Raw genomic sequence first — 15,083 nt, forward strand, 5'->3', positions numbered from 1 at the left:
GATGAAACTGACTACTGCTTGTCATGGTAACTCAATCCTAGTTTATTAGAAATTGACGAATCTGACTACTGGTTGCCAAGGTAACTGATCCCTAGTTTATTAGAAAATCATTAAACTAATTACTGGTTGCCATGATAACTCGATCGCTAGTTTAGTAGATGGGATGAAATTGACTAATAATTAAGTAATCATGGTGACCATGGTTACGTGATCTCTAGTTTATACATCTTCAGAGCCTTCGCACTGATGATCTTTTTATTGTAGATTTTTGAAATATAAATTATGCAGAAAATTTAAAAGTACAACATAAAACGAATTCTACAAAGGAAAATAAATGAATGAACCTTTCATCCATTTAAAAACCTGAACTTTGCAATGCGCTGATAAAATAAATAAACAATTTTGACGTATAAGTCATCTATTCAATGAAAAAAGAAACGAATTCCGGTAGGTCGAATCAAGCAAATATGATTTCGTATACTGAAAGGCCACCATGCGAAATAAGTCTAAAAAAAAAAAAAAGAAAGAAATTTCAAAGCAAACAAACAAGAAAAAAGAAACGAATTATGTAGCAGGAAAGAACGATGGGATATACAGTTGGAGATCCTTCTACTCTTGGAAGATGACAGAAAAACTAAGCGAAAACTTTTCTGTAAAAGAAATATGGAATTTTGGCTGGTCTATCAACAGCTGTTGACGTTGGCTCATCCATCATATATCTGAGAAATCCAATAGTAATCCTGGTTATTTATAATACATTGAACACCTTTAATGCTCAAGGTTAGTTCTAATCTTATCCTGTGTTTACATAACTCAAGTTTTCTTAGTTGTTTTTGGTTAAGCTTTGATCTTCAAAGGAGGATTCTGAGATTCACTCTTTTATTTTCTTCGGAAGCTGCTTTAGTAGCACTATTTAGGGCTTAAATGGGTTCCTCAATAAATCATGGTTCCCAACAGAAAAGTATCAAATTGCTGCAGTGAAGCAAGTAAAATAAGCTAGCATGCACAATGGTGCAAAGTATAGGAAGTCAGTGGAGGAATCTCGAGGTACACTTGACGTTTGAACATATTAGTTAAAATGAAGAAGACATTATTTGTTATATAAATAATTAAGGGTAAAAATGGACAGGGATTGAACATTGGTCTTTTTATTATATCCTCCCTCAAAACATGCAAAGGTCTCATTGATCATCTTATCACCCTTTCCCTCCTCAACATGAAAAGGTTTATCCTAATTTTTACCAACCCTTTAGAACTGGCGCCTGGGTGCGGTCACTTTCAGGCTTTTCTGTTAACACGGCCTTGGTTCTATTTGCAATTCATTGCAATTCATACGGAGTTCAACAAGGATGTTCCGATCTCTTAAAGTCGGAGGTCGATAGAAGATTAAGCAAAACATATAAACTGTGGAGAAGACTGTCTGCATTACAAGAAGAAGGTAGAAGAAAGGCTACTCCAAACAAAAATAATTCTCAATGATAATTTCTAAATAGTAAATTATTAGCAAAATGAACTTATGCATTTTTTTAAAAAATAAGTTTAAAGGTGATTACCCTGGTAATAATTTTTTTGCATTAAAGATTTATTTATTTATATAAAAACTAATTATTTTATATTACATACACAATATTTTTTTAATATGAGGTATAAATGGTTAGATATTATTTCAGCAATCGAATCGCCTCAAAAACTAAATGCATTTCAGATTTTTCGTCCAGAAAATCGACCTCAGAACACACATGACTGCTGTACTATTAAGCATAATAATGTGAGCTAGTATTGCATGCCTCCCAATATGAATGATTTTATATGTTGCAAATAAATGGTAACAATAACGTATAGTCTAGGAAAAGTAAAATAAAAAGAAATTTGTTTTTGGAAATTTTATATGGACCTTAATACATAAATTTGGCACGTACGGTGTTTTTTTTAAGTCTGGCCTAATTTCCCTCTGCCCTTATGCGATCAAGTACCCTCAGAGAGCTCTCGTTGGTAGCACAGTTGGTTGGATCGCCGTCCTCCCTACACTGGGTGGAAAAGACCTGAGTTCGAGTCTCCTCGATGACGGGAGGTATTTTTATGGGCCTTTATCGCAATTTGGCTGAGTTAGTCGGTCTCAGGTGAGAGTAGCACGGTTTTTTCCTCCCGGAATCTCGGGTTTTTCATCCATAAAACCAGAAAATCGACCTCAGAACACACATAATTTACATGCGTATATTGCGTGTGTTCTGAGGTATGATGATGTGTATGATGCTCCTAAAACTCTACAAGAAGAACCCTCAGAGAAATATTCAATGCTTTTTGAAAATTACGGATTTTGGAGATTCTGTTGTATAACTGCAATATAAATGATAACTCCTCATTTGAATAACAACTGGGAGTTGCTGCTAGATACTTTTCATTAATGAGAAATTTTTAAAACCAGAGAAATCATCATTAGGTGAACAAAGCACATTGAATTAATGAGGTTATTGAATTTAGTTGAAAGAAGCAGTAAAACAGGTGACCAAACTTTTATACATTATAATGGGAGCTTCCCTGAAAAGTTGTGCAATATCTCTCCAATTTGCAAAGGTGGTTCATAAAGATGGAATGTGTGACTACACAGTTTAACATTGTGCCAGGGAACAATATGAAGTTCTGTAATGGTGGGAAATGCATGTTCTACACTTTGCTAACAGTAATCTCTAATTAAATTTATTATTAGCGAGTGACGAATCTAAGTTTTAATGAACCTCTCTCAATGCAGACGGAATGCTAGGACATCACATAAGGTTCTGTGATGAACAGCAATTTTGCTGGTAGGGACAAAGCTGATTATTCCATTATATACATTAACAATTAGGACCCATCTTTAGTATTGTATTTAGGTCTGAAACCCCACCCCCATTCTGGGAAGGACCTGGTGGAAAGGGTACAACGATGTTCTAAGATTCCAAACTCCATTTCCGTATATAACTAAGACTGCCAACAAGCATGAGATAAAATTAGTCTTATATTTGAGGTTTGTAAATACGTGTACTATAATTTATTACGCTCGATTATGCAAACTTTTCAGAAAGTACATTTTGACACAGTAAAAAATTTAAAAATTTTGGAATATTCACAGATGCATACAATGTAAACGTTAAGTAAACATTTAAAATACGAAATTGCTTCTACTGAAAAGAAATAAATGTTACAAGTAATACGGTGTTAATTAAACTGCAGTTATACGTTGAGGAAACCTCCCTTCCGTTTCCCTTTAATATCTAGTGAAAGAAAGTCGTTTTCTTAGAAGTTTCAATAAATTAAGATCTGCACTGCATGACCTGTTTACTTTGCATCGCTTTGAACTTGGGCACATGAAATTAATGAGGTGGATCCAGATATCTTTAAAAGATATGGCCACATCATATTCTTCATGGTTTGCTCACAGTTAATCACATGGCTGAATTCAGAGTAAACACCCTAAATAGCATTTATAGGACAAAAAACATCTTGGAAATTCTTGAAATTATCCTAAATCTCAGTGTGGTAGTTACCGTGTATGTAATTAACTGCGTATCAACTCACAGATGGCAATATAAGTATTTTATGGGAAAGTAGGGGAGTTCGTTGGTGTTAGTGGCTTTACTAGTCATTCAAACGCAAATCCTACTTTAGGTTAGCAATCAATCGGTATCCTAGATGCTGTACGAGAAATCTGTGATATACTAGAAGAGGCTTACAAGGTAGGCAACTGGTAATCTAATGCAGAGGTGCTCAAAGTTGGCCGGTCCAGACAGTGAACGAATTTTTAAAATTATCATTAGTCAAATTAGACATCCTAGAGACAAAATATGAAACTACAGGTTCGTACGACATCACTCCTCTCCTGTATTACGGTGGTTATAATAACCGTTATTCCCCACCCGCTAAAAAAGGCCCGGTCCGAATCCCTTTAATGAAGCTAGAAATTTTTATTTATTTTATTATTATTATTATTTATTTATTTATTTTTTTCATAATGTGACTGAATTGGTCGGTCTCAGGCATAAAAAAAACCCATCCCAACGTTTCCTTTTTATATAAAACAAAGAAAGAAATTTCAAAACAAACAAAACAGAAAAGGGAAACAAATTATATATAGAAATGTATATAATTTGTTTCCTTTTTTTTATGTGGCTGCAAGTGCATCGAGATCATTTCTAGATATTTAAATAGTATAAGTTCTCTCTTTGTTTATTGGTATTAATAATTAAATATAAATTATAAAATTATCTTCTTATTAAGCTTAAATGCTGAAGGTTAGTTATCTTTCCAGGAAGACACCACACATCTTCATTCGCTCTTATGGAGCAAAACAGTATGATGTTAAACCAACTTTTTCTTTAACCTGAAACGCGAAATCTCAGAACCTAGATGTGCCCTAAAAGATTAATCCAATGATGTTGCATTAATCACTATTTCCATTTCAATGAATTTTAGCTTTGTCCCTCCCCTTTACTAATTATGAATGATCGCTAAATATACTTTGTTGACTTTTAAACTATCCATAGTGCTGAAGTCAAAAATATATTTAAGTTACAAAATTCTTCAGGGATAGCCTTTCAAAGTGATATATTTTAATAAGGATCAAAATATTTAAACTTTATGAAAAATAAGTTATTATTTTTGATCAAATTATAGTAACCTAAAAATCATATTGTAACTAAAAAGTTATAAAAATCTGCCGTGCTTAATTTATAAAGAACATCACCATTTTTTTATTAATTTTATATCATCAATAAAAATCATTTACATAATTTTAAAATACTTTAAATAATTTCTATTTCACTAAAATTAAAAATCTATTTATATAAATCATTTATAGGTTTCAGATATCGTTTGTCTTTAAATATTTAATATTCAATATGTAATATAATAATTTATTACATATATGATATATAATAATTATTAAAAAGTATATGAAAATTATTACTAAATGATTATTATTTAAAATTTAATAATTTTAATAATTTAATTAATCTATAATTATATTATGCTTAACCTTTAGTTCCGATATTGAAATGACAAAATAGGTTTCCAATATTTTATTTTTAATTAATTTAATTTTAATATTTTAATAATTATTATTATAAATTATTATTAAATGATTAAAAGAAAAAAATAAATGATTTTAAATTTATTTATTTGTCCAAGTATAAATATTATTTATGCAAATGCATTCATAAATCAGATATAATACTCGCTTATTTATCGATATTCATATATTTTGATAAAATGTTGTTTATTTTAGTAAATTAAATTGTTTCAGCTTTATTATTTTAGATGAACATTACTGTATTTTAAAAAGTCCAAAAGTGTGATACAATTTTTTATTCAAATATCTGCGATTATTATTAATTATTTAATAATTAACCATATACAATTTGAAGCTTTAAGGTGAACCTTTTAGGAATTTAATCAATGTTAATATATTATTAAGTAATAAATACACAAAGATGGTTTTATTCTTCGATTAACATTTTTCATTGCATCCAGTAAAAACAATCAGATGAGAAATCCAACGTATTCTTTATCGGTAAAATGATTACAATGTTGCCTTTATTTTTGTTTTATTTATTTATTTTTTCTACTTTAAAACTTCCTCAAGGAAACCCGACATAAGCTGAAGAACAAATGCAATTCAGACATAGGTCAAACATCATTAATTAGCATTTTTCCGAAATTCATATCGCTGTTGTAACGCGGTAAGGCTTTATGTTAGAAAAATTGAAATATTAATGAAATATAATTAGCGGTGAGGGAGTCACTTGACAACAGTTATTACGGAATGGATACATTAATCATTTTTAGCTACATCTATGACCTCAAAGAAACTACAATAACTGTTCTGTTTTTTGTCTTCTTTCATTATAGATGTCAGAAACTGAAAAGAAACATTAACATGTTTCACGGGTTGAATTTTTGATCCTTCAGGACATTGATTAATGAAAGTTCGCCGTGATTTTACAACACACGCTAAAAACTATAATAAAAGCATTAAGTTACAGCTTAGGTAGGGGAAAAAATGTCGGCTTCAATAATCGCGAGAAATAAAACATTCACTTGGAACGACGTGCCTACTGCGAGTCAACACAACAGTTAGTTTAGTAAATAATGTGTTATCAAATATGGATTCCACGTGTACCCGCGATAAAAAGTATTTGTAAATCTTCTACAGCATAAGAATATAAATGTGCGCATTTTACCGCTCGTCTAACGTTTTCACTTTCAAGGCTTAACAAAAAAGAAAGTGCAAATAGAAAAGAAAAAATCCTGCATTAGGAGACAATGACAGAAGAATAATACATCTAAAGCTTCTTTGTAATAAAAAGAGACAAAAACTCCGAGAGAGAGAGTTCTGTCATAATCCCAAACATTGTTTAAATATACGAGTCACTGGAGAACTGGGGGGTTTACAAGAACTGATTAGAACAAGCGAAATATTACAAAGACGGTAACAGTAACATCAGAAGACACGGATGATGAAAAGTTATTACTGTATTAAGAAAACAAAATATATTCCATGAGAAATATGATGCTCGGGTAAAAAAAAAAAAGAAAAGATTATGGAGTATCTACCGTATGATTGCATTCCACAGTTCGTATCCCACGTTGTACTACAGCGCTATCAATAAAACTTATTTCATTCGATTTGCAAAAACTTTTCAGTTTTCATATTTTAAATAAATATGAGATTTTTTAATCTTTGGACTCCAGTCATCTTCAATAATTCTGAACATGTAGTTATCATTATTGAAGAGCGAATTTTCTCTTTCTTTTAAATTACTTTCAGTCGTATTATATACGGCTTTGATGTAGAATCGCAAGGAAGACTTCTGTAACTCCTTCATTAAATATAGATCCGTGATCTTAAATGAAAATCTGAATTTATCTGTCTGTTTCTTTTACGCGATGAGATTATCATTTCTTGGAGCTTGTCATACGAAAAAAGAATTGTCTACCCGACTTTAATTAAAATCGAATAGAAGCTATTCCATTTTTATTTATTTATTTTCTGACTGCTTGTCTTTGCAAATTCGAGAAGGTGGCGCTAAGGAGGAAATGACGTATCGCAGTGTATTCCAAACGATAACTCCATTATTATTTTAAGCCGTGAACTTAAACTGAAATAGGTGTAACGACATTCATAAAGAACTTTTCATTTGTTTTAATTTTATTAATAGCTACGAAATATTCCTTAAAATAACAATTTGCAAGTTTATTATAGTAGAGATATTTAGATTATCTTTTCTTGAACTTTTTCATACGAAAAAATAATTGTTTACCCGACTTTAATTAAAATAGAATGGCTTTCCATTTTTATTTATTTATTTATTTATTTTCTGACTGCTTGCAAATTCGAGAAGGTGGCGCTAAGGAGGAAATGACGTATCGCAATGTATCCCAAACGATAACTCCATTATTATTTTAAGCCGTGAACTTAACCTTAAATAGGTGTAGCGACATTCATAAAGAATTTTTCATTTGTTTTAATTTTATTAAGTAATGGCTAAGAAATAGTTCTTAAAATAACGATTGCAAGTTTATTATAGTAGTTATAGTTATTTACTTCTGTATAAAATTGAGTTTTTACCTGAAGAGATGAACTTTGAACGATATAAAATGGCTTCGAAAGAAATCATTTCAAAGGTAAGTCTAAAATACTATTATTAATGGTGAACAGGTAAAAAGTATTTTCAGCTGACTCTTAACTCCAACTAACCAAGAATATAAGTGCAAGCAATAAAAATTCTACTTCGATTCCTGTGTCGCGTGATAAATCTGCCGGAGTAATATTTCGAGTATAACTCGCTATGTGAGCAGTAACGTTTTTCTCTGTCAAATAAGGAAGCTAGTTCCACCTCTAAAAAAAACGAAAGCAAAAGAAAAAAAAAATTCTCCCCTTCACACTATAACCAGGTCTTTTACCGTACTGCAAAAGCGAAAATAACAAAACTCTCAGTAGCATTACAACCTGAGTTATTGTGCGCACCATCACTAGTCATGAAGATCACGAGCTGACAGCGCATGAGTAACACTGACTGCAACGCGTGCTGAACGCTGTATCAAGCATGATGGGATTGCATTTTGTTGCATTGGTGCTGCCAAAGAAGACAATGGTTTTTGCGAAATGCATTTTTTTAAAAAGACAATATTGAAATGAAATATGAGAAAATAAAAATAAAACAGCTATTAAAGTTCATTCAAAAAAAAAAAAAAAAAAACTTTGTGGGTATATTGTGCTTGACATTCAGCATCAGGAATTTTTATAATGGTTCTATCTAAATTTAGAATTTCACAACTACGACTCTTGCTCTGTGTGTGTGTGTGTGTGTGTGTGTGTGTGTGTGTGTGTGTTCGAACAAAAATGTTTCAGAACTATGTATTTAGCATAAAAAAATAAAACTGGAACTCACTGACTAAAGATCCACATTAAAATGCAGAATTATCTGTTTCCTTAATACTTTTGAATGTATTGCGATTAATATAATATTTCTTGTATATAACATTATCTCAATATTTTTGAATAATTATAAAAATGAAAGAATAATATTTATTTATTTAATATCTTGTTTGGGAAGTGTCTTAAATTACGCAAGAACATTACCGTATTTAGCAAGACTACGTAACTACTAAATAATAATCTTGTATTCTCTGTTTTGTAAACTCCTCTGATCCTATGTGAACATAATTAAGTTAAAATTAATTATAAAACAGTTTTACTGAGAGTAAATGTGATTGAGGCAGTTACGTCACTGAATCCATACGTACGAAACGCCTAGTTCAGTGGAAAATGTCTTATTTCCGAAATTTGTCAAATTGAGATTTATTGAAATAGAGTTCAGTTGTATTTCAAATACTTTACTGTTTATTGGTATAATAATTCTATGCACGATAAACTAACTCCCTTCCTGAAAAGTGATACATAAAACGAAAATGTGTTAAGCATAAGAAATAATAATTTTTATATCTTATAACAGTATATTTTAACCCGGCAGTGGTGGCGCTATACCTGACAGGTGCAAACTTTCTTTTTAATTTCTGGAAAAAGTTTGAGCCTTTTAAATTCTGCTTGGAGTTTACGGATATTTCATCTTTTCTTAGTGCATTACAGTACTGATTATTAAAAAGTAAGCTAAGCTATATCTACGATTTAGTACTGATCATGTAATTTTTTTAGTTTTTACTAAAAAAAAATTAAACATTTAAATAAAGGTGTGTTTTTTACACCTTTTAATTAAAAATAATAATAATTAATTCTGCTAAAAATTAAAGAAATAAGATTATAAACATAAAATATAAACACGAAACTGTTAGTTTCTTTCATTTTCTAGTTGTAAAAACCGTTAATTGCGTAAAACTTTAAATGTGAACATGTGCATGTATTTCTGCTTATTATCTTAAAATGTATTTTATTAATTTTAAAAACATTTTAGAAAATATTATTTATTTTAATTTTCCAATATCTTTATAACTTACATTTGGCACACTCTGAATCGCGCGAAATTTGAATCTTGAATCTACTATCCCGAGTGGATATCGTTTTCTGTGTTTTCGCCATGATTATTTAAAAATAATAACTGATCTTTCAAAAACACCTCGTATTGATGTCTGTGGGACACTTGGGACCGTTCTTTACCATAGGCAGTTTAAGACTAAAAAGGTTTTGGGGCTGAAAGCCTCAGACTACGAAAAATTCACTAACCAAACATTAAGTACATAGTGAATAGCATTATTTTAGTTCGTACTAAATCATTGAAGTAGATGAAATGGCATCATCTTTCAATAGGCACCACAGACAGTTTATTGTACTGTTATTTACGCTCATAGCAGAACAATTTTGCCTGCACAACGAGTTGCACTGGTATTGAACTACGTATTTCCAAACGAATGTCTTGGCTAAAAGGTTCATCTGCTATTTATTAATTTCTGGCTCTATAATTGTTTAATTATAGAGTCTGTATACTTTCTGAAGGAGGCTATATCTAATTTATGATTATTATTTGGATAACTCGATTCCTTTTAGGCTATAATGCCCTAAGTGTACTCATACTTTGTGAGTGATTGATCATCCAAAAGTTATACACTTTTATTTCAAATATATAAATAATAATAATGATCATAAAGGAGAAAACACTGGATTTAATTTACATTAGAAAGCCAACAATTAACGCTGGTTCGTTATTTCGAGATGGGCCTCACAGGTGTAGCGTCACCACTGCTGGGTTAAAAATCTTATGTGGTATATGTAATACCAAATCTAACATAAAAAAAACCAAAAAAAAAACCAATACTTATGATTAACGTGTAATGGATACCAGCTCATGCGTATTCTGTTGAACAAAGTATAGCAATCATTGAAATAATCATCCCCTCCCCATTTTATTTTTATTCATACCGTATAATTCACGAATTGGTTAAAATATTCAAAATCAACCTTCTACTATTATAGTGGTTGCTTCGAGTTTGAAAATTTCTCGTAATAACGATGCAACACCAGTACTAGGTTTTTGAAATTCTTAAATATTTTAATAATACAGCTATAATAATTTTTTTATTATAAAGATTATATATTTTTTTATTATATGACTGTTCGTCATAATTTTTTTTAATTTTTCCCAGAGTACTAAAAAATACATTAATAATTAAAATAATCATACACCAATGATGAACTTATATAAACGTTTTATAAAATTAACCTTTTAAAAAATATTTGTTTAAATCAGTTTGGGATTGTTTGTTTGTTTTTATATTGAACTCCTCTGACCGTTTGGTCGTCCCGGAGTATAAACAGATTTAATTAATTAATTTATTTATTTTTTTTTTTTTTGACATTTTGTGTATTCGTACTTGGAGAGGAATATAAAGCCTTCCAGTTCTTGATTGAAGGGGTTTTAACAGATAAAAATACAGCAAATTAGAGATGTCAAGTTATGTAGAAAAGCAAGTGAGTGAACTTTCAATTTTTTTTTTCTTTTCACTGTTTTTTTTTCTTAGCGGTAAACAGAAGCTTATTACGGCCATCAACATCTCGAGCGACGCGCGGTATTTAGAATGCGTACAGCAAGCCAACTCGGCGGCTGATCCTCTTTGATCCTGCGTTGATGCCCGAAGCAGTTCTTTCCTGTAAGTGGGTTGGACTCAGACAAAGTTCCGTTATTGATCCGACACTGAACGAACATCCCAATAACGCTGTGTTATCATAATGTCCTCGGGCATGAGCTGATCATTCTTTTACTTCTCTTCGGTTTTTTTTTTTTTTTTTTCGTGTTTTTTTTCTGTACTACATTTTTGCACTGAAGAAGCGCAGTTTTATGGAGTAAATAAGACTTGAGATATTCTAGGTAGCCTCAAACCTGCGACTTTACATCGCAAGGATGAAAACGAACGCATGAAAAACGCCTCTTCTGTGAGACTAACCTGTCCGAAGCTGTGTTTCTATTTTTTTATGAGGACTGACTGCTGCCTCAGTAGTTTGCATATTTTCTTTCGCTGACTGAGGATTACTCATGAAAGATTTGTGATCTCAGCCATTCCAGCATAAATTTCCATAGAGTTTGTCTGCGATAAGTTTGCAATTCTAAATGAGATAGTCGATCCCATTTTAGGGAAGCAAAGTTGGAAATACAATGGAGTTCGATATCTATATTTCTTATAGATGGCAAGAATTGCCTTTTGTCGAAGTATTTACAAATATTTCGCCAGCATTTCCCCTCCCTCCTCATGACAGTGGATATAATTTTTTGCAAAGGACTGTTAGTGCAATGAACAGAGTTGAGCATTACCAGAAAGGTAGGTAGTGAATCAACTCATCGCCAGGTTCACCGCAGCCGACTCCTCCCGCTGTGACAGACCTGGCGGTTTGTTAGTTTTTCTACATCTGGCAGCAATATGGCGAGGATCCTCTTCAGTTTCAACATGATAATGCGCCATATCATATTGCACAGCCTGGAGTGACTTGATTTGAGGACACGGGCGTGCAAACCCAATTAAACACCTTTGGATGAACTGGAACGTCAGCTTTGGGCTAGGCTAACACGCTCGCAATCGGTAGCTGAATTGACCGCTGTGTTGAAGAACGAATGGACCAAAATACCGCCTTGTTGTTATCAAAAATTGTTTCGGAAGCTACCGAAGCAAAGGACCGACGATCCGTTAGACCTTGTAAATATGTGAATGGGTGCGAAGAATTGCCTTTCGTTGCAAGCTATCACAAGATGCAGTTCTCTTTGTAATTTCAAAAACATCCATCACATCATCAAGGCATACGGAATCATACGCCTTGAGGATGTTAACAGCCCATTACATGAAGCAAGCCGGAGATTATTTTCGAAAATGGAAATTTTAACTAATAATAAGATACACTTTGGGGACGTTGACGTGTCCTGCTAAATAAATTTGCGGAAATCCTCCGGAATAGTTACCTTTTTTCCTTTATGGATGACTTAACTATTATACTTTTTAAGCCTAACCTCAACTGGACAGTTTCGTAATGACAGTTTCGCGCTGATCTGTCATTAAGCGTATGCTTTGCATGCAGCGAATCCATTCCTTCCTTCTCTGTTCTGTAACAAATTCGCCTTGAGTCACACCGTCGTCTTGTTATCTTTAAGATGTTTGCAGTCTATTCAGATGAAAAAAAAAAAAAAAGCAGTCGAAGATGGTATCCATTTGTTCTTTTCTCTTACTTTTCCAAAGAACAGCCAGGGGCTATTTTCTTTGTTTCTGGTTCGCAGGGTGTTGCTTCCGACTAGACGAAGCCATAATCTCCACTTTACCTTTCCCACCGAGTCTGTGTGCGTGTGTGTGCGCGTGCTTTACTCAGCCAATAAACGTGGAAACTGCAACTTGCGTCAACCTGTCCATTAAACCGAAATAACAAAGAAAGAAGGAGCAAAAAAGGACTTATCTTAATAGAATTTCCAAGGGAATACTACCAAAAAAAAAAAAAAAAACAGACATTAAGCTATTGGGTTCTCTTCCCTGTCCCCAAGATGACTTCTTCCGTACGGTTATCCCAAAGAACAACAGGTTTAAAATCCGGAGACCCAACGCTAAACAAATGTTAGCTTTTGTATCTTTACAGATGTAATAATCGATTGTTTCTAAGAATGGTGAACTTGATGGCCAATTTTGATAATAATACACCAAACAGAATGGTAAAGAAAACGGAGTTATATCGATTTTTGATATGAAGTGCAGTCTTCGAAGACAGAACATCATCGTGGCCAATTACATCAGATTAAGAAACTGCAATTACTGTACCCCAAGCTCCACCTTCTCCCTACCCTTTTAGCTCTTAATCTAAGATGTGCATTGGCTGCTATTTCTGATTAGACAAAACTATTATTCCTTGACGAAGTTTCCAGTAAGTGGGGGGAGGGCTGAGGGGGGAAATGGCTCCCTTAGGAGCTATTGCGCTAAGTGGAAGACGCTGCTAAATCCAGGAAATGAGGAAAGCGCTTACACAGAGGAAATAAATTTGTGACCTTTGATATTTTACCATTAAGAGTGAAAACGGCACGCGAAATTCCAGCAAATATCAATGTGTGTATGACAACCAGTGACACTGTACGATGCTATGACTAATCAAATCTGTTTATTTAAACTTCTCAAATGGCTTTATTAAATAAGCACAAGTTGCCTTGAAAATGTTATTGTAACAAAGCGCAGTGGAAACGTCACTTTAACTAAATACGAAGGCTGCTCAGATTTTATTTGCTGTTTGAATCGATTTCTCAGTGAAAGAGCTAATAAGTTGGTGGTTCGCTTTCTCTTTATTACCATCTTTATAATTAGCATTTTAACTAGTAACGGAGGGCAAAGATAATAAATTGTCCAATTGTTTTATTCTCCAATTCTGAAAATATCGAAGTATATTCCCACATAAGTTACGTAATAATTCACGATTATCACGCTATAATAGTATTTTAGTTTTCTAGTTTTATCGATACTGTAATGACATCGCTTGTTTGTACGGTATGTGCCAAAATAAAGTGTTCCCAACAGTTGACTAACGTTTTTCTTAGTAATTAATGTAATTTGAGTTTTCGTTTATCAGAATAATAAAATATATAGTTATATTTCGGTATATTTTATTATGATACCTGCTGCAAAATGTGCTAAGATGATGATTGAAAAGTTTTAGTTGTCATGTTTCTGACACTTAAAATTATACCGTAACCCACTAGCCGGTCACGCTGCATCCATTAAAGACTGGCCTCTGAGCATTCAGAAATCGAAGAAGGTTAATCAATCATAAAGTAGCAGGCTATTTTTATGGGCGGAGTATCAAACTTCCATATTTTGTTGACTTTATGGTCTCAACGGACCTAATGCAAGAAGATGAAGACGTAGTGCAGTGCAATAAGCGATTGCGATATCCCCCGCTACTCTAAGACGCTGGATCAGCCACTTATCGTAACTCCGAACTTGCTATTGAGCCACCCACACAAACGGAACAGAACACCCTGTACAGTGGATGATAAAGACAGGTAGAGCTAGCAATAATGGAACTAAAAATCAATAATCTTTTTGTGTATCCATTATTCCTTTGGGCTATAAGTAACGCTTTAAATTCTCCTTGACAAAAGTAGCTAGAATACAAATGAATACTAAGAGGTAGCTGGTAAAACACGCGCTCATTGCTTCCCCCTATACCCCCTCAAGTTGCCCTGTGTATTGTAATACATATTCTACTGACAGTACCATAATGGATCGCTATCTTGCTTCCTTCGCACCTATTCCAGCCTCAGTAGCCGGCAATTCGTTTTCTTTTTTTTTTTTCCTTTTTTTTTTTTTTAGCTTAAACTGCTCTTTGTTCCAAGGTATGACGTTGATTGATGACGGCTTCATGTGTGCTCCGATATTAACAAAACGTTGTGGTATATTATACAGTATCTCTCACGTGCAATCTGGCAACCCTGCTCCAAACAAACACTTTTATGTGATAAACAAGAGGAAAATCAGTCTTTTCATGTACATCCCTTCTTTGTATTTTCCTAGGCGGATGGGGAGGAGGAGGAGGAGAAATGAAACGCAAAGACTTCGAGATAGGAGACTGGGAGGCGCAT

Source organism: Mastigoproctus giganteus, chromosome 6 (assembly GCF_048544385.1).
Source record: "Mastigoproctus giganteus isolate SK-2022 chromosome 6, ASM4854438v1, whole genome shotgun sequence".
Classification (NCBI taxonomy): domain Eukaryota; kingdom Metazoa; phylum Arthropoda; class Arachnida; order Uropygi; family Thelyphonidae; genus Mastigoproctus; species Mastigoproctus giganteus.